Source organism: Lagenorhynchus albirostris, chromosome 12 (assembly GCF_949774975.1).
Source record: "Lagenorhynchus albirostris chromosome 12, mLagAlb1.1, whole genome shotgun sequence".
In the NCBI taxonomy this organism is placed as follows: Eukaryota; Metazoa; Chordata; class Mammalia; order Artiodactyla; family Delphinidae; genus Lagenorhynchus; species Lagenorhynchus albirostris.
In genome coordinates this window covers 59,962,927-59,987,235 of record NC_083106.1, presented here as the reverse complement: position 1 = coordinate 59,987,235, position 24,309 = coordinate 59,962,927, and the positions used below count along the sequence as shown (strand labels likewise).

Below are 24,309 nucleotides of genomic sequence, written 5' to 3'. Positions count from 1 at the left end.
AATTGTGACAATTAATAACCAGATTTTTTTGAAGTATTAATTTCTGAATATACATGATTTAATTCTTATTTAATTTTTTCAATGTTATTTCAGTTAACTAGTGATTAGGTAAGAAATTCAAAACATAATAGTATACAATCTCTATATAAATTAGAATATAAATTTAATTGTGAATTAAAAAAACTTTCTCTTACCAAAGTCTCAAATGATACAGAAACCAAATCCAGCCTGGGGCAATTTTTTGGTTTGATTTGGAAATTTTCAATAGTCACCTTGTATTTTGATGTTTAAGAGACAATATCAACTGTACTCAATTGCTGACTAGCAGTTAAAGAGAATTTTCAAAGATGCCAAATCGTAAAATAAAGATTAAAAAAAGTTTTAAATGTGATGAAACCTGGTAATGTAGAAGATAAAGAGGTAATTACAGGGCTTCCCTGGTGGCGCAGTGGTTGAGAGTCTGCCTGCCAATACAGGGGACATGGGTTTGTGCCCCGGTCTGGGAAGATCCCACATGCCGCGGAGCAGCTGGGCCTGTGAGCCATGGCTGCTGAGCCTGCATGTCCGGAGCCTGTGCTCCGCAAAGGGAGAGGCCACAACAGTGAGAGGCCCGCGTACTGCAAAAAAGAAAAAAAAAAAAGAGGTAATTACTTAAAATATCTATCTAAAATTAAAAGTAGGGATTTACATAATTCTAAACTGCAGAAATGAAGTGGAGTATCTGTAAAGTGACCTTCTAGTTTCATCAATATAATGTACATTTTATACACTCTCACATTGTCAGGGATTAATCTTCCAGAAAGCTTATATTATTTGGAGGGCTGTTGAAACAGCATACTTTGGGTTGTTATATATAACATGTGCACATTATAAAATACAAGTTTTTTCTTCTTGTGGACCATAATATAGACCTCTTGGTGCTTGGCTTCTCTCCTCCTAGGTCTCTGTGGGTTGGATTTTGAATTTAATTTGGGGTTTGATTTTGTGCATGTGTATATATGAGAGAGAGAATGTGCAAGTGAATGCATACATGTGAGCACTGAAGAGCATTTTATTTGCTGCTGGCATTTAACGATGTTTGCAGCTATTCCAAGTTATTCACCTCTTTTACCACAATGCCCCTCATACTCTGATAGGTCGTGCACAGAGTGCCTCCTTTAAAATACTGGTGTTATAAAGCCTGTGAAGAAAGCTTTATTATTCCCGTTCTGTAGATAAGGAAACTGAAGTGCAATATGTTTAAATAACTTGCCCAAGGACTGCCAGATATTAAGTAGGAGAGCTGATTTTCACACACCAGAGCACCTGTCTCCTTGAGTACCAAGTTGTGCTTTTTCCACTGAACCATGTGCCCTGCTGGATTCATATGCAGTCCCTTCAATCTCATGACCTGCTTGTGAGGTGAAATTTCAGTGACTTGTGTATTGATTGTTCAGATGGAGAAACCAAGACAAAGTTGGAACTCTTGGCACTTATCTCTTTTCTAGGCGTTGTGATAAATGCTGGAGTTATAATATTTAACCAGACGTAGACTGAACCCTATGGAGCTTGTAATATAGTCACTATACTGGACATTGTTTTTGCCGTATACCCTGTATCTTTTGTTAGCTTTTGTCATAACAAACCACCCCAAAACTTAGAAGCTGGATGGTAGCTCCTCTGGTCTGCCAGTTTCTCTGATCTATGCTGGACTCATTCTTACGTCAGCGGTTAACTGGAGAGTTGCCTGGAGACTGGATGATCTGAGTTGGCTTTGTTTACCTGTCTGGTGATTGGTAGGCTTATGGCTGGAGTTGTAGGGGACACTGGGCATGTATTTCTCACAAACAGGCTAGCCTGGGCTTTTTCACATGACAGCTAAATTCTAAAAACAGCAAGAGGGCTATCTTCAATGCACAGGTGCTTTTCAAGCTCCTGTTTGTGTCCTGTTTACTAATGTCCCATTGGTCAAACAAGTCACGTGCCCAGGCTGAGTCAGTGTCAGTGAGGATACCAAAGGGCATGGATGCAGGCAGGGGAAGATTTTGTTGCCATTTTTGTAACCTACCACTGTCAAGAACTGTCAAAGATTTGTGATTTATCCAAGTTGGAAACCAGCAAGTTAGTCTATCACTGGTTCAGAGATGCTGCTAGAAGACATGAAACTCTTAAGTCACACAAAGTGGGTTGGATCATTGAGGATCATTGAGCTTAGGGAACCTGAATCTTTTATAATGCGTAGGAAACACGTCTGTCCTTTGCTCTGGAAGAAAACATTATTATACTGGACAGTAAGCATGCCTACCCTTTGCTCTGCAAAGAAACATTCTATCTCTGAGTAAACAGAACTGGTCTTTGCTCTGAAGGGAGATATCACTCTGTCATCAAGGCCATTTGCTATAGAAACATCCCTGAAATGAGAGTTCAGAACAAGGACAGTCAGTGCCTCACTCATAATACATGCAGAAGTGCAAGAGACCCATGCCTTAAACTAGAATTATGTCTGGCTTCCTTGTGTCTTACACTCTACCACACTGAAACACCTAGAAACAGTATCCTGAGTAATTTCTGTATCTCTCACAACACTTAGAATGTTGCCTCAGGCTTAGTAAGTATGAATGAAGAAATGTTTTCCAATTCTCAGAGAATTCCATGTGTATTTCAATTTTTTTAACATCCTGCATATAAAATATGCAAATTATTCATGGATTTTTCTTTCTAGTGTGATCTGTTCAAATTAATTAGGTAGTCTGACCTAAATAGATGTTTGTACTCTGTATTGTGATATCTGGCAGATTATTTTGAAGCTAAAATAATTGTGGATGGCACAAGTTTTGTGTAAACTGTTCCTTTACATTGATCGGAGAGATGATATCAGCTTTTCTTGCTTAACATATGAATAACGAACAGTTGAGCACAAAGTACTGTGGATTCCTGTGATCATCAGCATTTTAAATGAAAGGGTTAAAACACATTCTTCAGCCAAGTAATAATGATTTAAAAAAAATTAAATTTAGTCTTAATATCAGCACAATATGGCGTTAGTCAAAAGCTATAATTGTGTTAGACCAGGGGCTTCTTTTATAAGAGTAAAGCAGTGGTGGAAGGAAGAAAGGGAAGAGCTAAGCGTCAGATCTGAGTTTGAATACAGTGGGAGGGACCATATCTCCCTGTTTGCTATTGTTTCCCACAGTCCCTGACAAATAGTGGATGCTATTCTAATTAATATCTGTTGGGTTATTCACCCTCTTCACTATTTATTCTTTGAGCATAGGCAAGTCATTTGACTTCTGTAAACCTATGTTTTTTCATCTGTAAATTGGTGATCATAGAGCATAACTCTCAGAATAGGTTGATTCAGAGATTAGATTGAGATAAGGTACATAATGCACTAAGTGCTGTATCTGATACACGTCACACCTTCAGTAAGCATTATCTGTTTCTCTCCTTGGGCTAACGTGGGATCCCTGGTCATGCTGTCTGGCCCTTTGTGGGAAGAGAAGACTGCTCATCTTTAGGCTCACCTGGTTGCAGACTCCCTCACCTTTTGATGGGTCAGAATAGCGTTTTGGATTCATCCTTTCCCATCTTGATATTTTCTGAATCTGATACCCCCTTCCTTCTTGCTTAGAACATTCTAGTAGCCACTTAACTTTCTCCTCCTCTGGTTGTCCCTTGACCAACCATCGCACAGATGACTGTGTGGTGAACTTTCACCCCCCTGCTCAGGTCCCCCAGAGCTCCTCAAGGCCTTTCTGCCAGACCCCCGGAGTGTGCCTTCATGCTGTGTCATTATCATTCATCCTCATCTGTGTTCTCCCATCTGTTCATTTGATCTTGCAGCCATAGCTGTTCTCCAAACACTCTTCCACCTGAAGGCCTTTCCACCTCTCAGCCTTGCTAATGACCATTCCTTCTACCTTAACCTCCTACTCACCTCTTTGTCTACCTTGTCCATCTTCCAAGGTTTATCCCAGCCAACAAGTGTGAAGTCTTCCACAAAGCCTTATCCTGTCCACCCTCTGCCACCTCTCTAAATTCATATGCAAGGTCCCTCTTTTCTGAAGCATTATAACTGTAGCTTGTCTCACCCACGGAATTAAAGATCAACAAAATGAAAGAGCAACCTACAGAATAGGAGAAGATATTTGCAAACCATATATCTGATAATGAATTAATATCCAAAATATGTAAGGAGCTCATAAAACTTAATAGCAAAACCCCACATACTGTGATTAAAAAATAGGCAAAGGATATTAACAGACATTTTTCCAAAGAAGATATACAACTGGCCAGCAGGCATATGGGCATGCTCAACATTACCATCAGGGAAAACCACAATGAGAAATCACCTCACACCTACTAGGATGGCTATTACCAAGACAAGAGATAAAAAATGTTGGTGAGGATGCAGAGAAAAGGGAACCCTTATACAATGTTGGTGGGAATGTGAATTGGTGTAGCCACTATGGAAAACATTATGGTTTCTCAAAAAATTAAAAATAGAACTACCATATGATCCAGCAATCCCATATCTGGGAATATAAAAAAGGAAATGAAATCAGGATCTTAAAGAGACATCTGCACTCCCATGCTCATTGCAGCAGTATTCATAATAGCCGAGATATGGAAACAACCCAAGTGTCTGTCCATGGATGAATGGATAAAGAATATGTGGTGTGTGTGTGTGTGTAATGGAATATTATTTACGCATGAGAAAGAAGGAAATCCTGCCATCTGCAACAACATGGATGAACCATGAGAACATTATGCTAAGTGAAATAAGTCAGACAAAGACAAATATTGTATGATCTTACTTACAGAAACAGAGAATAGAATGGTGGTTGCCAGGGGCTGGGGAGTAGTTGAAATGGGGAGATGTTGGCAAAGGGCATAAACTTCCAGTTATAAGATGAGAAAGTTCTAGGGAATCTAATGTGCAGCAGGGTGACTGTAGTAAATAATACTGTATTGTAGACTTGAAAGTTTCTAAAAAGAGTAGTTCTTAGAAGTTCTTAGTACATACACACAAGAAAAGATAACTGTGTAAAGTGACGGATGTGTAACTAACCTTATTGTGGTAATCATTTCACAATATATATGTGTACCACGTCATCACATTGTATGCTTTAAACTTACACAGTGTGTTGTGTTAATTATATCTCAATAAAGCTGGAAACTTTTTTTTTTTTTTTTTTGCGGTACGCAGGCCTCTCACTGTTGTGGCCTCTCCCGTTGCGGAGCATGGGCTCCGGACGCACAGGCTCAGCGGCCATGGCTCACGGGCCCAGCCGCTCCGTGGCATGTGGGATCTTCCCGGACCAGGGCACGAACCCGTGTCCCCTGCATTGGCAGGCGGACTCTCAACCACTGCACCACCAGGGAAGCCCCATGGAAACTTTTTTTAAAAAGGAATTCAAGATTGACACTGATGAATTGAAGATTATACACTGATGTGTATAAAATTGATGATTAATAAGAACCTGCTGTATAAAAAAAAAAGGAATTGAAGATGTGTCATGTGTTGCAGTCCCTTTCACCAGTGACTTCTCTGAAAATGACTGACTAGCTGAGGACTAGTGAAGTCCATCAAAGTACTGTTGAACAGAATTGAATGAGGAAGTATTAAACCAGAGGCATCAGGAGGAATTAGAGGCCTTATGATCTGGAGTGTATGTGAGAAATGGGATGAGTCAGCCTCTTACCCTTTTCCCTGTGGCAGCCCTGGGCCGTGGGCCACCCTGTAGCTTCTGGAGGCTGTTGTTTACCATTTGCTATCTCCAGCTTCAATCTCCATGAATGCCTGTACTTTCTGACCAAGGAAGCAGATGTCTTGACTGTCTCACATAGCTTTGCATATGTGATGGCAAAGTGATTCAAATATGACATTTTGGAGAGTTAAATATTTGACCATCACTTTCCACTAGAGCCTGAGTGTGCTCTGCCTATGTAATTTTTAGTTTTGAGAAAAGAGGATAAAGCCCATGATAATAAAAAAAAAATCTGTGTTCCCTGTATTTTTATAATCATACTCTCCAGTCACTATTTGATTAAAAGGGCATTAAAGGCTATTAAATGAGTATATAATATATAATTACAAATAAATGTTTTTAAAATAATTCAGTAAGCATTTGTTACATACCTACTGTTTTCTAGATGCAGAATGAATTTATAGTCTGGTAGGAGATACAGACAAGTGAACAATAACTATAGTGTAGTGTAATTATATTAACAGTTTGGGTGGTGTTGGAGGTCTTGAACCTTGTTTTTATCCCTCTTCCTCTCTCTGGCGCTCTCAATCAATAATAACTACCACTAATTGAGTATTTACTGTGCTACAGACACTCTAACCGCTCTATGTGTATCAGTTCATTTCATTTTCTAAAGAAATCTGTAAGATGGATGGTATTATTATTAAGTATCACCATCATCATCTCCGTTTTAAAAATAAAGAAATGGAGACTTGATGTTAAATAATTCACATTAGGGGCATGGAAGCAGTCAAGTAAGAGCTGATGGAGGCCTGACCTGAGGCTGGAGAGACAGGATGTGTGTGAGGAGTGGTGAGGGGGAGGGAGATTGGGCGGGTAGTAGTAGGTAGAATACACAGGACGCTGCGTGGATGGTGAGGGAGAGGAATGAGTGAGGGGCTTCCCTGGTGGCGCAGTGGTTGAGAGTCTGCTTGCCAATGCAGGGGACACGGGTTCGAGCCCTGGTCTGGGAAGTCGCGGAGCGACTGGGCCCGTGAGCCACAGCTACTGAGCCTGCGCGTCTGGAGCCTGTGCTCCACAACAAGAGAGGCCGTGATAGTGAGAGGCCCGCGCACTGTGATGAAGAGTGGCCCCCGCTTGCTGCAACTAGAGAAAGCCCTCGCACAGAAACGAAGACCCAACACAGCCAAAAATAAATAAATAAATAAACTCCTACCCCCAACATCTTCTTTAAAAAAAAATAGAATGAGTGAGCTCCTGGCCGGTGGGAGCAAGCGGGTGCTCACCCTCACTGCAGACCGGAGGTATGGATGGAGCTGGGAAAAGGGCAGCCGCAAGGCATTTTGAAGGAATCAGTACCATCGAGGGAGCAAGTGTGGAAGGCTCTTGAGGGGCGGAGCCAGTGCCTTTTTTTCTTTTCTGGTCCTTTGCATGCCCTGCGCCAAGTGCAGTGCCTGGAGGCCCACAGACCCTCAGTATTCATTCTCCCCTGCTGCATCTGGCTGGAACAATTTCCTGCTGTGTCACATGGGTGGGGCCTCCCCAATCTCCTCCTCAGAACACCCATTACATGTACTGTCTGTTTTACCCATTAGTTCATCTTATTTCTTAAGCAGGTTTCTTATAGACTTGAAGGTAGTAGCACTGCTGACAGTAAACATATAAGTGAGATCATTGTTGGGTTCAGGCTGTCTCTTATTTGGTGGTTTTGGAGACTCTTCGTGAACATTTCTGATGTTCAGAAATCATATGTAAGACGTACTGTGTTCATCACATTGAGGATATACAGCAACATACCATTGACAGTTATTTGCTTCCAGCCGCCAAGCCTGCAGCCTCCTGCCTTTTTTCCCTGCCTGTTCCTGAGCCTTCATTGATTTTGTGAGCTCCCAATAAACTATATTTTTGCTTAAACAAATAAAATTAAGAATAAAAATAAATGTACATGAAATACTGTCAAATGCTATCTATGTAAATATTAAAGGACTTTGAATAGTCCGTTTTTGTCTTTTGTTCAGTCACCCCTGCCACCGCTTTCTTCTGGGAACCTTCTGAGCAGTTGCTGGGCTTGATGCTGTAATGAGGATTCACTCTTTTGATCCATAGGACTGTTGTCACAAGCTGATTAGTACAGTCCTCAAAAATTAAACATTAGCTGGGAGTGATTCAAAACTAACCTCCTTTTCAGAAAAAAAAAGAATAGAAATAATAGTACAATAACCCTCAAATCCTTCAGTACATATAGTAATTAGTTTTAGTTTATCTTTTTGATGGTTACTGTGAGCATAATAAATATCTACTACTGCCTTAAAAAGCAAAGCATTACTCTACAGTTACTTAAATTGGTACCTGAATACCACTAAAATTAAATCCCATGATGTTCAGTATTTTCCATAGTCAGTTTTACACTGACATGTTCTGTGATTAATTACTTTGCTTGAGGCCAAATGAATACTACTGAGTTCTGTGGTTATTGGTGTTTATGCTGAAACAGCAGCCTTGGTAATTCTTGCAAATTTGCACACTGCTGTGTTCTTTCCTTTCCCCAGCTTCTGCATTTTATGTATCAATCACAGAGGCACCAGAGTATCATTTTCATAGTGCATTTGACTTATGCATTATATGGTAAACTGATTATTGTTTTCCATCAAATGAATACTTGTTTTAACATTCAATGTTATCATATTTATTTATAGAAATAATTAAAAAGTGGAGCAATGTCTGTTAGGAATTAAAAACTATGGCTAAAGGCTGAGGTTTTACCAGTATTGAAGCTATTGTCAAGAACCTGCGGGGTGGGGGTAGAACTCTTAAAGAAGTTTAAAAAGACCAATGGGCAGATTCTACTGGGCAGATTACGAAGAATACCGGAAAGTGATTCAGATATATGATGCTTTTAAAATGTACATTTCCTTTTTTGTTTGAGTTTTGATAGCAAAACCATCAAGGAAATAATTTATTTTCAGGTTGTAGTTATCTATTTTCACTACATTTGATTGAATTTTGGAATGCAGAACTCCTGGCAATAGGAAAAGGCAAAAATCCAATATTAGAACCATTTTATCCCTGTCATATTCTTTTTCTCATGGTAAATTTAATTCACTGTATGCAACTATGAAATAACTAACCTTTAACATTTTTTATTTTTCATATTTTTAAACGTTTCCATTTTAATTTTCTTAGGTTTTGCTTAGTATTTAATATTTAATTTTATTTAACATTTTTAACACAGTAACTATTACTACTTCACAAATCAATGTGCTTCTTTATTACTTCTTAATGTGGTAAGAACAGATTAACTCTATAGCTGACAATAGTGCCAAATGATGCACATAATTCACTACTTTCTCAATTCCATAGATATTTACTGAGCATCTACTATATGCAGAAAAGTTTGTGCTTGATGTTGCGAGGGGTACAGAAAACATCAACACTCAGCTTCTGCACAAGAGGTGAAGGTTGAGACAGATCTTGGTAACATATGAGATTGCACATCAAGAGGGAAAAGAGAGAGCAGAAAAAAACGTCTGTGGTTAGGACCTAAAGGATGCCTTTAGTCAGGTGGCAGAAAGAGAATGAAAAGATGGCCAAGGGGACAAAAAAGGAAAAGTCAAAGATATATAAAGATAACTACCATGTACATTTTAATCAAAGTGCCAAAATTAAAGGGTTTCAAGAGATCGGCATTTTCTGCAGAAGATCAAGGAGAATGCAAAAGAATTCACTGTTGTTGAAGAAGTTGGTCTGAGTAGTGTGGGAAAGGAAGCCAAAATCTAAGGGGTGATGTGTAAAAATATTGATCAGTGCTACTCGAGGTCCATGGACCAGTGCCAGTCTGTGAAATGCTTGTTAACTATCCACGCTAATAATCTGCTGAATGTTAATCGTCTACATCATGAAATACTGTGTTAGTTCAGCTGCCAGTTTTTCACAGGAAGCCTTTCTCAAGAAGCTAGTAGTGAGTTTGTGTTCTGGCAGGGACTTTATACCTTGTGTCTGATGGATAAGTAGCAATTTGAAGACAGCCTACTTTGAAGAGCAATGATACAGATAATTAACAGTGTAGATATATACACCATTCCATTTTTATTTTTTATCCAGCTTTATTGAGATGTTGTCATATAACATTGTATAAATTTAAAGTATATAACTGTGATGATTCGATACACCTATACATTGTGAAATGGTTGCCACAATAAGGCTAGTTAACACATCCATCACTTCACATAGTTACCTTATTGTGTGCGTGTGATAACTATTAAGATCTACTCTCTTAGCAGCTTTTAAGTCTACAATAAAGTGTGGGTTAACTGTAGTCACCATGTTGTACATTAGATCCCCAGAACTTATTCATCTTATAAATGGAAGTTTATGCCATTTGGTCAATATCTCATTCCCCCCAGTCCTCAGCCCCTGGCAACCAACATTCTATGATAGGTTTCTATGATTTTGAATTTTTAAGATTCCTCTTATGGGTTGGCCAAAAAGTTAGTTCAGGTTTCGCAGTTACAGAAAAATCCGAACGAACTTTTTGGCCAGCCCAATGTAAATGAGATATAGTATTTGTCTTTGTCTGATTTATTTCACTTAGCATTATGCCATCAAGGTTTATCCATGTCACAAATGGCAGGACTTCCTTCTCTCTCATGGGTGAATAATATTCCCTGGTGTATATGTACCACATCATCTTTATCCATTTATCTGTAGAAAGACATTTAGGTTGTTTCCATGCCTTCCCTATTGTAAATAATGCTGCAATGAACATGAGAGTTCAGATATTTCTTCAAGATCCTGATTTCATTTCCTTCGAATATACACCCAAAAGCGGGATTGCTAGATCGTATTCTATTTTTAATTTTTTGAGGAATGTACTGTACTGTTTTCCATAGTGGCTGTACCAATTTACATTCCCACCAACAGTGTACAAGGTTTCCCTTTTCTCTGCATCCCCACCAACACTTGTTATTTCTTGTCTTTTTGATAATATCAATCTTGGCAGGTGTGAGGTGACTTATTGTGGTTTTGGTTTGCATTTCTCTGTTGCTTAGTGATGTTGGACACCTTTTCATGTACCTGTTTGCCATCTATATGTCTTCTTTGGGAAAATGTCTATTCAGATCTTCTACCCATTTTTAAATTTGGATTATTTTTTATTTTTGCTGTTGACTTGTATGAGTTCTTTTTTTAGTTTGCATATTAACCCCTTATCAGATATATGATTGCAGATATTTTCTCTCATTCTATATCTTGCTTTTTCATTTTGTTGATGGTTTCTTTTGCTATGCAGAAGCTTTTGAGTTTGATGTAGACCCACTTATTTATTTTTGATTTTGTTGCCTTTCCTTTTGGTGTCAAATTTTAAAAATTATCACCAAGATTGATGTCCAGGAGCTTACTGCCTATATTTTCTTCTCGGATGTTGACAGTTTTTGTCATGAAAGGATGTTGAATTTTGTTAAATGCTTTATCTGCATCAATTGAGATGATTATATATTTTTTTAACTTTCATTCTGTTAATGTGGTATATATCACATTTAATTTGCATATGGTGAACTATCCTTGCATCTCAGGGATAAATCCCACTTGAGCATGGTGTATCATCCTTTTAATGTTCTGTTGAATTTGATTTGCTAATATTTTGTTAGGATTCTTGCGTCTATATTGATCAGGGATATTGGCCCGTATTTTTCTTTTCTTGTAGTGTCCTTATTTGGCTTTGACGTAAGGGTAATAATTGCCTCATAAAATGAGTTTGGGAGTATTCCCTCCTCTTCAGGTTTTTGGAAGAGTTTGAGAAGAAATGGCATTAATTCTTTCTTACATGTTTGGTAGCATTCACCAGGGAAACCATTTGGTCCTGGGCTTTTCTTGGTTGGAAGTTTTTTGATTACTGATTCAATCTCCTTGTTCATTATTGGTCAGCTCAAATTCTATTTCCTCATAACTCAGTCTTGGTAGGCTGTATTTATAGTAATTTATCTATTTCTTCTAGCTTATACAATTTGTTGGTGTGTAATTGTTTATAGTAGTCTCTTATGATCCTATGATCCTTCGTATTTTGTGGTATCATTTATAATATCTCCTCTTTCATTTCTGATTACATGAACTATGGTACCTCCATACAATGGAATATTATTCAGTGATAAAAAGAAATGAACTATCAAGCCATGAAAAGACATGGAGGAACCTCAAATGCATATTACTAAGTGAAAGAAGCCAGTCTGAAAGGTACTTAACTATATGACTCCAACTATATGGCATTCTGGAAAAGGCAGAACTATGGAGATAGTAAAAAGATCAGTCGTGCCAGGGCCTGCGGGGAGGGAAAGATATATAGATGAAGCATAGGTGATTTGGGGGGCAGTGAAACTGATCTGTGTGATACTATTATGGTAGATACATGTCATTATACATTTGTCAAATTCATAGTGTACCTTAATGTAAGAGTACTTTAAGAGTGAAGCTTAATGTAAACTGCAGACTTTGGTTGATAATGGTGTATCAATGTTGATTCATCAGTTTTGCCACACTGGTGAGGTATGTTGATGCGAAGGGGTTACGTGGAATTCTCTGTACTTTCTCCTGAGTTTTGCTGTGAAGCTGAAACTGGTCTAAAAAAATAAAATGTATTAATTTTTTAATGAAAGAAAAAATACTACAGGTACCTCACTGCTTTCTCATAATTGTTTTATTGTTTCCTGGAAAGATGACCTTCCGATTGTTTTTTTTTTTTTTTTTTTTTTTTTTTGCATTGAGTGAGCAATTAGATTGTGAAAATGAAACCTACCCCTTAGGGGAATAGTCAGCTTTAATATATAATAAGTCATGATTCTAAGAATAGCAGGAATGGATACGTTAAGATGGCGAGCAGCACTCTGGACATGATCTGACTTGTTCTTGCATTAAAGGGCGTTGCCATTCCTCTGCACAGTGTCCTGAGCACCTGTGTATGCAGGACATTGTACTGACTCTGCTGCAAGAGAGTGGTGCAAATTCCAGTCTGAGTTCGACTTGGAAGGCAGAAGACTGATGCCCCAGCTAAAAGACAGGCAGCAAGAAAGAATTCTTTCTAACTCAGCCTTTTATTCTATTCAGGCCTTCAACTGATTGGATGAGACCCACCCTCACTGGGGAGGGCCATCTGCTTTATTCAGTCTGCCAATTCAAATGTTAATCTCTCCTGAAATGGAACCCTCATATACTGTTGGTGGGAATGTAAATTGATACAGCCACTATGGAAAACAGTGTGGAGGTTCCTTAAAATACTAAAAACAGAACTACCATATGACCCAACAATCCCACTCCTGGGCATATACCCAGAGTAAACCATAATTCAAAAAAACACCTGCACCCCAATGTTCACAGCAGCACTATTTACAATAGGCAGGACATGGAAGCAATGTAAATGTCCTTCAGCAGAGGAATGGATAAAGAAGATGTGGTACATAGGAAAAATACTCTGACATAAACCACAGCAAGATCTTTTTTGACCCACCTCCTAGAGTAATGAAAATAAAAACAAAAATAAACAAATGGGACCTAGTTAAACTTAAAGGCTTTTGCACAGCAAAGGAAACCATAGACAAGACGAAAAGACAACTTTCAGAATGGGAGAAAATATTTACAAATGAAACAATGGACAAAGGATTAATCTCCAAACTATACAAACAGCTCATGGAGCTGAATATCAAAAAAAAAACAATCCAATTAAAAAATGGGCAGAAGACCTAAATAGACATTTCACCAAAGAAGACATACAGGTGGCCAAGAGGCACATGAAAAGATGCAAATCAAAACTACAATGAGGTATCACCTGACACTGGCCAGAATGGCCATTATCAAAAAATCTGGAAACAGTAAATGCTGGAAAGGGTGTGGTGAAAAGGGAACCCTCCTGCACTGCTGGTGGGAATGTAAATTGATACAGCCACTATGGAGAACAGTATAGAGGTGCCTTAAAAAACTAAAAATAGAACTACCATATGACCCAGCAATCCCACTACTGGGCATATACCCTGAGAAAACCACAATTCAAAAAGAGACATGTAGGGCTTCCCTGGTGGTGCAGTGGTTGAGAGAACGCCTGCTGATGCAGGGGACACGGGTTCGTGCCCCGGCCCAGGAGGATCCCATACGCCGCGGAGCGGCTGGGCCCACGAGCCATGGCCGCTGAGCCTGCGCGTCCGGAGCCTGTGCTCCGCAACGGGAGAGGCCACAACAGTTAGAGGCCCGCATACCGCAAAAAAAAAAAAAAAAAGAGACATGTAGCACAATGTTCACCGCAGCTCTATTTACAATAGCCAGGACATGGAAGCAACCTAAATGTCCATTGACAGATGAATGGATAAAGAAGATGTGGCACATATATACAATGGAATATTACTCAGCCATAAAAAGAAACAAATTGAGTTATTTGTAGTGAGGTGGATGGACCTAGAGTCTGTCATACAGAGTGAAGTAAGTCAGAAAGAGAAAAACAAATACCGTATGCTAACACATATAGAGAAAAACAAATACCGTATGCTAACACATATATGTGGAGTCTAAAAAAAAAAAAAAAGATACTGATGAACCTAGTGGCAGGGCAGGAATAAAGACGTAGACATAGAGAATGGACTTGAGGACACGGGGTGGGGAGGGGGAAGCTGGGGCGAAGTGAGAGTAGCAGCAACATATATACACTACCGAATGTAAAATAGTTAGCTGGGAAGCAGCAGCATAGCACAGGGAGATCAGCTCTGTGCTTTGCGATGACTTAGAGGTATGGGATAGGGAGGGTGGGAGGGAGGCTCAAGAGGGAGGGGATATGGGGATATATGTATGCATATGGCTGATTCACTTTGTTGTACAACAGAAACTAAGACAGTATTGTGAAGCAATTACACTCCAATAAAGGTCTATAAAAAAGAAAGAAAATATTCCAACATGTCATATCTGTTTAATTGTATGTATAAACCTATGTGTGCAATTGATTCATAAACAAACACATATTTGCTTTAAAAAAAAGATGTGGTACGTATATACAGTGGAATATTCTCAGCCATAAAAAGGAATGAAATTGGGTCATTTGTAGAGACATGGATGGACCTAGAGAGTGTCATACAGAGTGAAGTAAGTCAGAAATAGAAAAGCAAATATCGTATAATAATGCATATATGTGGAATCTAGAAAAATGGTATAGATGTTCTTATTTGCGAAGCAGAAATAGAGACACAGATGTAGAGAACAAAAGTATGGTTACCAAGGGGGAAAGGGCTGGGGTGGGAGGAATTGTGAGACTGGGATTGACACATATACATTATTGATACTATGTATGAAATAGACAACTGATGGGAACATACTGTATAGCATGGGGAAATCTACCTAATGCACTGTGGTAACCTAAATGGGAGGGAAGCCCAAAAGGGAGGGGATATCTGTATATGTATGGCTGATTCATTTTGTTGGGCAGTGGAGGCTAACACAACATTGTAAAACAACCATACTCCAATAAAAATTAATTAAAAAATGTTAATCTCTCCCAAAACATCTTCACCACACGCCCATTAATAATGCTTTACCAGATACCTGGGAACCCTGTGACCCAGTCAGGTTGACACTTAAAATTAACCGTCACAGACATTGTCTCTGTCCTCAAAGAACTTACAATTCTTAGAAAAGGTAAGACATACACACATAATTATAATTCAAGGCAGAATAAGGCAGGAGCGTGTAATCTGAATCTCTCCCTTTTAGGGAGTCAGCTTTCTATACAGGTTCTATACAGGCTTCCTCTGGTACTGTGTCTCATGTGGCAGTCTGGCAGTCCTCTTTTGTAATTTCCTGCCTCCTAACTTTCTAGTCCCTTCTCCAGTACCCTACCACTGTATACACATTTAACTTATTTATTTGCTCTCTCATTCATTAATTCATTTCTTTAATGATTCATTCATTCAACAGTTATGTATGAAGTACCCACTAAGTGCCAGACATTGTTCTAGATTGTGAAGATGCAGTAATATATAAAACAGACAAAATTCTTGCTCTTAGGACACTTCCATTCTAGTTGGCCAAGAATGACTGTAAACAGATAAGTATGGAGTTTGTCTAATGCGGGTAAAGGCTGTGGAGGACAACAGCAGGGTAAGGTAGGCAGTGCTGGTCCTAGTGGTGGTGAGAATTGCCTCTTTTTAATAGGGTGGTCTGGGAAGGCCCACTTATAAGTGAAGGAGCAGGCTGTGCATGTGAGGCCAGGTCACGTGTGACCACCTTGCAAGCTGTTGTTAGGGTTTTGGTTATTACTTCACTGAGGTGGGCAGTGCTGAGACAATTTTGACAGAGACGTAACGTCACCTGACCTGTGTTTTGAAAAGGTAACTCTCCAGTTTCCGTCAGGAGATGAGAGTGGATGCCAGGATTCTAAAAGGAGGCTCTTAGAATAAGACAGGAACAAGGCGATGGTTTACACTGGGGTAGTGGGGCTGGAGGTGCTATGGACTCTTGGATGCATTTTGAAGGAAGAAAGAGCCCAGGGAATTTGATGGGGAACTGGTGTTAGAGTATGAGAGAAAGAGAAGTGGCTAAGGCTGATTCCAAGGCATTTGCCTAAGGCACTGGAGGGGTGAGGTTGTCTTTACTATGATTAGGAAGATTGTGGAAAGACTAGTTTTGCAGTCATTAGGTTATGTTCACGACAAAGTGTAGGCTTTATCGCATGTTATCTAGTAGTTGTGCACATATGGTCTCCCCCACCAGGTGGAGGCTTTCCCGAGGGGAAGGGTTTTGGTTGTTGTCATAGGACTTCTGCCTAGCGCAGTGCCTCACACATGGTTTGTGCTCACTGAACACTTGAGGAATGAATATATGGACTTTGCTGCAGGTAGATTACAGATGAAGTGCATTCTGGAGTCTGGTAGTGAAGATATGTAGAGTTGTGTTTTTATAGTGGTGGTGGTTTTTGTACAGATTTGCCATCAGTGGTCCTACTGGTTAGAAGTAGGGTATTTTCTTGGTAATGAAATCATACAAAGAGCTTCAGTCTCTGTGGAACTGAAACATCCAGCAAATGGTATTTTTATGTACACAGCGTTGTGCCACACCAAGAGCTGGTCTGAAAACACCAGCTGGGAGCCTCCTCTAGCCTGATAGGGGCCAAGCATGCACACTTCAGCAGCAAACAGTACAGTGGGGACAATAATAATAGTAATAATATTTACCAAACCACTCTCATTTGATTCTTAAAATAGCTGTTTAAGTAGGTGTTTTTATTCCTGGCTGAAGCACCATGCTCACTACAGGAGCTGACTGCATAGCTTTATATATTTGGGTGTTAGCTATCTGGGGGAAGAAGTTGAATTTTTTTCAGTTTCCTGTATTATCTAGCAAAGTGCTTTGAGCATAATAACACAGTGAATGTTTTTGCAGAATAAATAAATACTTTTGAAGGATGGAGAAAACATTGGTCTGTAGTTATCTGGGAGACTTCTTGGAATAGGAGGACCTTACTGACACAATAAAGTCCCAGGAGTGCTTTCCAGGCTGGAGAAGCATTAAGGTAGACCTGGAGGTGGAGGGCAAGCAGAAGAAATCATGATAGCTTGTCTTGTTTTGTGGCAACCACTGTACCAATGAGTTAGTCTCGTTTGATTGTGACATCAACGAGATGTGATAGCTATTCCCACTTACCTAGAAGAAAATTAAGACTGAAAAGGTTGGAGAAGTGTCCCAGAGTCCCACGGTTATTAAGTTGTGGAGCAGCAATGCAGAGCCGGGACAGGCACTTCCGAAGCCCGTGTTCTATCGTGTTGCTTATACCATGTGGCACATGGCACCCTGTCCCCTTCCCTCCACTGGCAGATCGGAGGAGGGTCCTGCCAGGAGCTCCATTTCTGTCAGTTCCCCGGAAAGCACACCAGGGCTCAGGGAGCTAGCTGCCTGAACTCCTTGAGGCTGGTGTGCTCTCAATTCCTTGACACGACTCTGAGGTATCCCTGGTTGCCTATAATAATTACACTTTTTAAGGTTTCACATAAAAAACTTAATTTAAAAAAGATAAGTTGTACAGCTTAAGAGCAAGAAAGAGAATATATTTTGTACTCCAATAAGGAACTCACATTTTTGTAAGAGAATTAATTATAGAGGCAGTATAGTTTTAGACTGAGACCAATCTGGTTTATAACAGCTTTCTTCCAATATTTTCTGGCTGTGTATGTCTTTGGGCAAGTGGCTTTATCTCTAACTTTCATTTTCTCCTCCAAGTGTAAAAGTAGGTAAATTGTCACTTACTTCATGGGGCTGATGGGGAAATTAAATGAGATAATAAATGTCGGGTGCAAACCAAAGGTCTGAAACATACCAGATGCTAAATTGGTGGTTTACTGGTTTTAGTGGTGGTTTTTATTTTCCAAGCAGAAGAGAGCAGAGTTTTGGTTTTTAAACCAAAATTCTGTTAGGAAGCAGCCTTGTTTTAAGGCTACTCAAGAAAGATAATTTTTGCCAATTTTGTCTGTTTCTTTGATTTTAATGTTTCTTTTATTTTGAAATTCTTTTTCCCAAGGCAATAATTTTGAGATACAAATCTTTAATCTTTTGAAATGCTCTAAGCTCTCCAGGCATCCCAGATTTTCTTCACTGTTACTTCTTTAGGATTTACTGGCCATGTAGTTGTTTTTGCTTTAATTTAAAATCCAGGATTATTGTAAACATAATTTTAAATGTTTGGAAAGTTGTTCATGGGATTAAAAAGAATGCAAGTGAGGTGTTCCTTTGCTTTATTTTTATGAAAGGGGAATTTGTGTGTGTGTTTTGTTGTTGGAGTGTGTTTACTGTTTTGAACTTTGTTTTCCACTTTGAATTCCCTGTTTGATAGAAGTAGGATGAGATCTTGCTGGATAGTAGAAAAGAAGGCTGTGTATATTTCATGCTCACACCTACCCAAAGTATCATATGATTTCATATTTAAGAGCAGTTTTAAAAGTGTGTAAGGGGCTTCTTGAATTTAATCCTAATGTCTTAAAAATGTATGCAGAGATTAGCTTTTGAGGGTAATTTGCATTCCTCATGAAAGAGCATTGATACCAATTCTGGGGACCGAGGGGCATTGTCAGTCACAGGGCCTCACACACAGGCTACTGTGTGTCCAGCCTGTGAGGACTTCTGTTCAGCCTCATACAGACAAAGGCAAAATAAACAAACTGAGATGGCCCCAGCAAGTTACTGCTTTTTTTACCCTTTGACTTTGGGGTGAAAAAGGATTGGGGACTGTTTTTTTTTTAAAGTGAGCATTTAGGAAAATATCGGACACCTTAGGTCAGGCACCTGGCTCATTGAAGATTATCAATAAATGAAAAATAGTAGAAGCAATGGTAGCAGCTGCAGAACAGGTAGCGAGATAAGGACAGGGATTGCAGAAGCAACTGTGGTAGGTTCTGGTACAGATGATGGAGCAAAGGAGGATGGTAGAAGAGAGTCAGGACTTGGACATATGTCTGTCCCTCCCTCATCCCCCTCACCCTTGCTGAATACTCAGCCCTAGGCTTTGCACATAATTAGTATAGCAAATATTTTTTGAAACATTAATGAACATCATTCACATCATCACAAAATATTTTATGAATTGAGTCCTATAAAATGCTTTGTTCCCCTAAATTATTTCTATTGATACATCATCATGTTATCTTAGATACAGAGGAATTTACTCCTTATCTTTTCTCAATTTTGTGTGTGCGTAAGTGAAGAAAGTCCTACAAAAGTGCTTTATTAAAGAAAAAACATCTTGTCTATTATATTTGGTTCTAATATTGAAAAAAATCCAAATGACTTTAAACCTTGCCACCTAGGGAAGGAAATAGCAATTTTTTTTAGATCTAATAAAACTAACCTAGAAGAATAAAAGATACATTCCTCTATATCTCTTATCTTTTTTTTCTTCTTCTAAGCAGAAAAACAGTCACTAGTTTCACCAAGTCTTTTGGGCAGCAAGTTAGAAGTGTGGAGTAGCAAGGTTACTGTTCTTTACTGGAGATTTTCCAACAACGCAAAGCAAATATTTGTGAATGTGTGAAAGTGTTTCTGGACTTTAATTCTTATATCTGGTATGTGCTACAGTCCCTTATAACAAGATTCTACTTCTAGTTGGTAAGGGAGAGATTCCCCATGGAGCATTATTATATCAGGGGGTGGGGCAGTGTTGGAGCACAGTGTGTTTATCATATTTGCCATGATTTCATTGCTGGGTTATTCATCTCTTGTTTAGCCAAGTCCACATTAAATTCCACTAGGTTAGCATTTGAGGTCTTATAATAAAATTTCTGGTTTTTGGAATGGTAGACATGTTCTTCTTTGAATGCTGTAAGAGATGATTGCTGACAATAATATGAACCATATTTTCATATTGTAGCCAAAAGTCAGTTTCAAGAAGCTTCGTGATAAATCACCTAGAAAAAACAGTGAATTATGTCCTAATAGTTGGAAGGAGACAAGCTTTCTAATAGAGATGACAATTTTAATTACTCATCACAAAATATATGTGTGGTGGGAGCTAATCTCAAAGCTATAATAAAAAGAAGTGTGTGCTTTTTTATATAATGAATGAAAAATGTCACTTTAAAAAGGCAGTGAAGGGCTTCCCTGGTGACGCAGTGGTTGAGAGTCTGCCTGCCGATGCAGGGGACACGGATTCATGCCCCGGTCCGGGAAGATCCCACATGCTGTGGAGTGGCTGGGCCCGTGAGCCATGGCCGCTGAGCCTGTGCGTCCGGAGCCTGTGCTCCGCAACAGGAGAGGCCACAACAGTGAGAGAGGCCCGCGTACTGCAAAAAAAAAAAAAGGCAGTGAAGACTCTTAAATTATAAAAATGTTGAATTCCTTTGCCATAAACTTTAAAAACTCTATATAAATTCTTCTAAAACCCCAACTCACTGAAGTTTTGTTTTTCAGATCAATCTTTTATCTTGAATTAAAATTAAGCATCAGGATCATTGCAAATGAATCCTCTAGTTATTTAAATGTTAAAATAAACTTATTTGAAACTACTTAAGGGAGAAGAATATTAATAGTATTGGCCAGGAAATGAGTATATTCCTTACTAAGGAAGTAATGATTTTTATTCAAACTGCAAAACCTAAACATTTATCTATTTATGTCATTCATTTAACATCTCTATTTGTTTACTAGCTTTAGTACCGTGTGTATTCACATTCCTTATCTTCATTTAATCCCCCAATAACTGTCAAATGTAGACATTTACAGCAACTTTACAGACAAGGAAATTGAGCTTGCTCAGTGTTGAATAAAGTTTGAACAACTGCTGCATGTCAGAGTCCAAATCCCAGCCTAGGTCCACATGCCTCCAAACTCCCTAAATTTTCCATGACACCAAGCTGTGTGGACCTCAGAAAATTTTCTGTTGGTCGCCATTAGATACGAGCATTGTGGTAGGCAGAATAATGGCCCCGAAGATGTCCATGTCCTAATCCCTGGAGCCTGGGAATGTTCCCCTGTATGGCAGAGGGACTCTGCCGATGTGATGAAGTTAAGGACCTTGAAGTGAGAGATTATCCTGGATTATACAGCTGGGCCTGCTGTAATCATGAGGGTCCCTAAAAGACGGAAGAGGGAGTCAGAAGAGTCAGAGTAGGAGATGTGACAACAGAAGCAAAGGTTGAGGTGATGTGATGGCTGTCTTTGACGAAAGGGGCCACGAGCCAAGGGACGTCACAGCCTCTAGAAGCTGGAAAAGTCAGGGAAACAGATTCTTCCTAGAGAGCCTCTGGGAGGAACACAGTCCTGCTGACACTTTCATTTTAGCCTGGTGAAACCCATTTTGGACTTCTGACCTCCAGAACTGTAAGATAACAGATTTGTGTTGTTTTAAGCCACTAAGTTTGTGGTAATTTATCACAGCAACAGTAGGATACTGATATAAGCATCTTAACAATAGCTAGCTGAAGTGATTTTTCCCTTGATGTTTCTGTGAATTTTCAGGTGTGGTTTCGCTTACTATTATTGCTGTAGCCCTGATCTCATAGACGCTGCCTGATAATGTTGGGAAATGACACAATCATAGGTTTCAGATTTGAAGAACAATTAAACTATATATGGGACCACTGAATAAGAAGTAATTGTATTTCTTTATCTCAAAGCAAGATATCAGAAGAGTCAAATGGATTTGACATATTGGTGTAGAAAACTTAATTATTATTATAGCTGCGGTTATTATTTTTTACTATTCCTTCCTCAGCACCATAATTCAAAAGGAGCCCCTTTTTGATGTTTCAGCTTTGCCTTGTAATAACAAGAGACCACTGTGCCCTCGGATGGTGTGTGACCAGTGAGTTTTGTAACCTTATATAGAAGAAATCCTATGACTTGTGATTTTGTGAGAAAAGGATATCCCCTTTCCTTTAAATAAGTGAAGTATAATAAGTGCTTTTAAAATAAACCCTGTGGGGAATAACGGTCCTGGTACTTTATGAGGAACAGATTTGTGAAATTGTGTGCCATAGTAGAAGATGCAAATTTCAGTAGTTAGGATATCAGAGCAGTTTGGTATCAGGAAAGCACACTGAGCTAGTGTTAGGCGAATTTGTTTTAGAATCTTCTCTATTTTTTTTTTTTTACATCTTTATTGGAGTATAATTGCTTTACAATGGTGTGCTAGTTTCTGTTTTATAACAAAGTGAATCAGTTATACATATACATATGTTCCCATATCTCTTCCCTCTTGCATCTCCCTCCCTCCCACCCTCCCTATCCCACCCCTCCAGGCAGTCACAAAGCACCAAGCTGATCTCCCTGTGCTATGCGACTGCTTCCCACTAGCTATCTATTTTACGTTTGGTAGTGTGTATATGCCCATGCCACTCTATCGCTTTGTCACAGCTTACCCTTACCCCTCCCCATATCCTCAGGTCCATGTTCTAGTAGGTCTGTGTCTTTATTCCTGTCTTACCCCTAGGTTCTTCATGACATTTTTTTTTTCTTAAATTCCATATATATGTGTTAGCATACGGTATTTGTCTTTCTCTTTCTGACTTACTTCACTCTGTATGACAGACTCTAGGTCCATCCACCTCATTACAAATAGCTCAATTTCATTTCCTTTTATGGCTGAGTAATATTCCATTGTATATATGTGCCACATCTTCTTTATCCATTCATCCGATGATGGACACTTAGGTTGTTTCCATCTCCTGGCTATTGTAAATAGAGCTGCAATGAACATTTTGGCACATGACTCTTTTTGAATTATGGTTTTCTCAGGGTATATGCCCAGTAGTGGGATTGCTGGGTCATATGGTAGTTCTATTTGTAGTTTTTTAAGGAACCTCCATACTGTTCTCCATAGTGGCTGTACCAATTCACATCCCCACCAGCAGTGCAAGAGTGTTCCCTTTTCTCCACACCCTCTCCAGCATTTATTATTTCTAGATTTTTTGATGATGGCCATTCTGACTGGTGTGAGATGATATCTCATTGTAGTTTTGATTTGCATTTCTCTAATGATTAATGATGTTGAGCATTCTTTCATGTTTTTGTTGGCAATCTGTATATCTTCTTTGGAGAAATGTCTATTTAGGTCTTCTGCCCATTTTTGGATTGGGTTGTTTGTTTTTTTGTTATTGAGCTGCATGAGCTGCTTGTAAATTTTGGAGATTAATCCTTTGTCAGTTGCTTCATTTGCAAATATTTTCTCCCATTCTGAGGGTTGTCTCTCTCTATTGTTAACTTGCCACATTATCTTAGGAAAATTACTTCACCATTTGTGCCTTAGTTTCTTTGTCTGTAAAATTGGGATAATAGTACCTGCTCTGTTATCTCATTAAAAAAATGTGCTGAGATTATATAAATGTCAGTGATTAGAAAAGAATAAAAATAGCTACACCAATGCTGGGTAGTATTTTTGTTATTAATAAGAAAGTCCCTGATGTATGTGCGCGCGTACACACACACACACACACACACACACACACACACACACACACACACACACACACACACACACACACACACACACACACACACACACACACACACACACACACACACACACACACACACCAAGTCTAGCAATGAAAGACCCAATAAGGCCTTTTGATTCCATGGAAGGATAAAGTAACATTTAGTAAATGGTGTAAGTGTTTATTAAGAAGTTATTCAATCTTTTGATATAAGCGCCACAAAAATCTTCAGTCAGAATTTATGTTAATTTTTCAGTGTGCCCAGAGCTGAAATGTTTATCACCTACTGAGGCAAAGGAAGAAAACAGCAAACTATGGGAATTAAGCCAACTTTGCAACTTTCTGTGACTTACCGAGTTAGATTAGTTTTCCTTTTTGTCACAATATTTGTCAAAATGGATAAAGGGTTAGTTTATAAGTTTGCTGTCATAAAGTTTAAAAGTGTGAAAAATTAGCATAAGTGCAGTGGTTTCTCACCTGGAGCTTTGTGTACCCCTCAGAGTGCAGATGAGCCCTGGGGATGTGGGGGAAACCTTACTGTCAGTAAATTTTTATATCAATTTAATTTCTGCTTTGGCGTTTGTTTTATAATGTGTGTAACAGATTGGCATATATCTACATAATTTACAAATATATAAATATTAAGGCTCCTGCTCAAACCATGTTTGTGCAATCAAAAA

General features: G+C 39.0%; 1 protein-coding gene across 7 annotated transcripts in view; it reads left to right on the top strand.

The window, feature by feature from the left end:
* KLHL32 (kelch like family member 32) overlaps positions 1-24,309 on the top strand; it is a 186,377-nt gene that overhangs the window by 10,168 nt on the left and 151,900 nt on the right. The window lies entirely within an intron of this gene.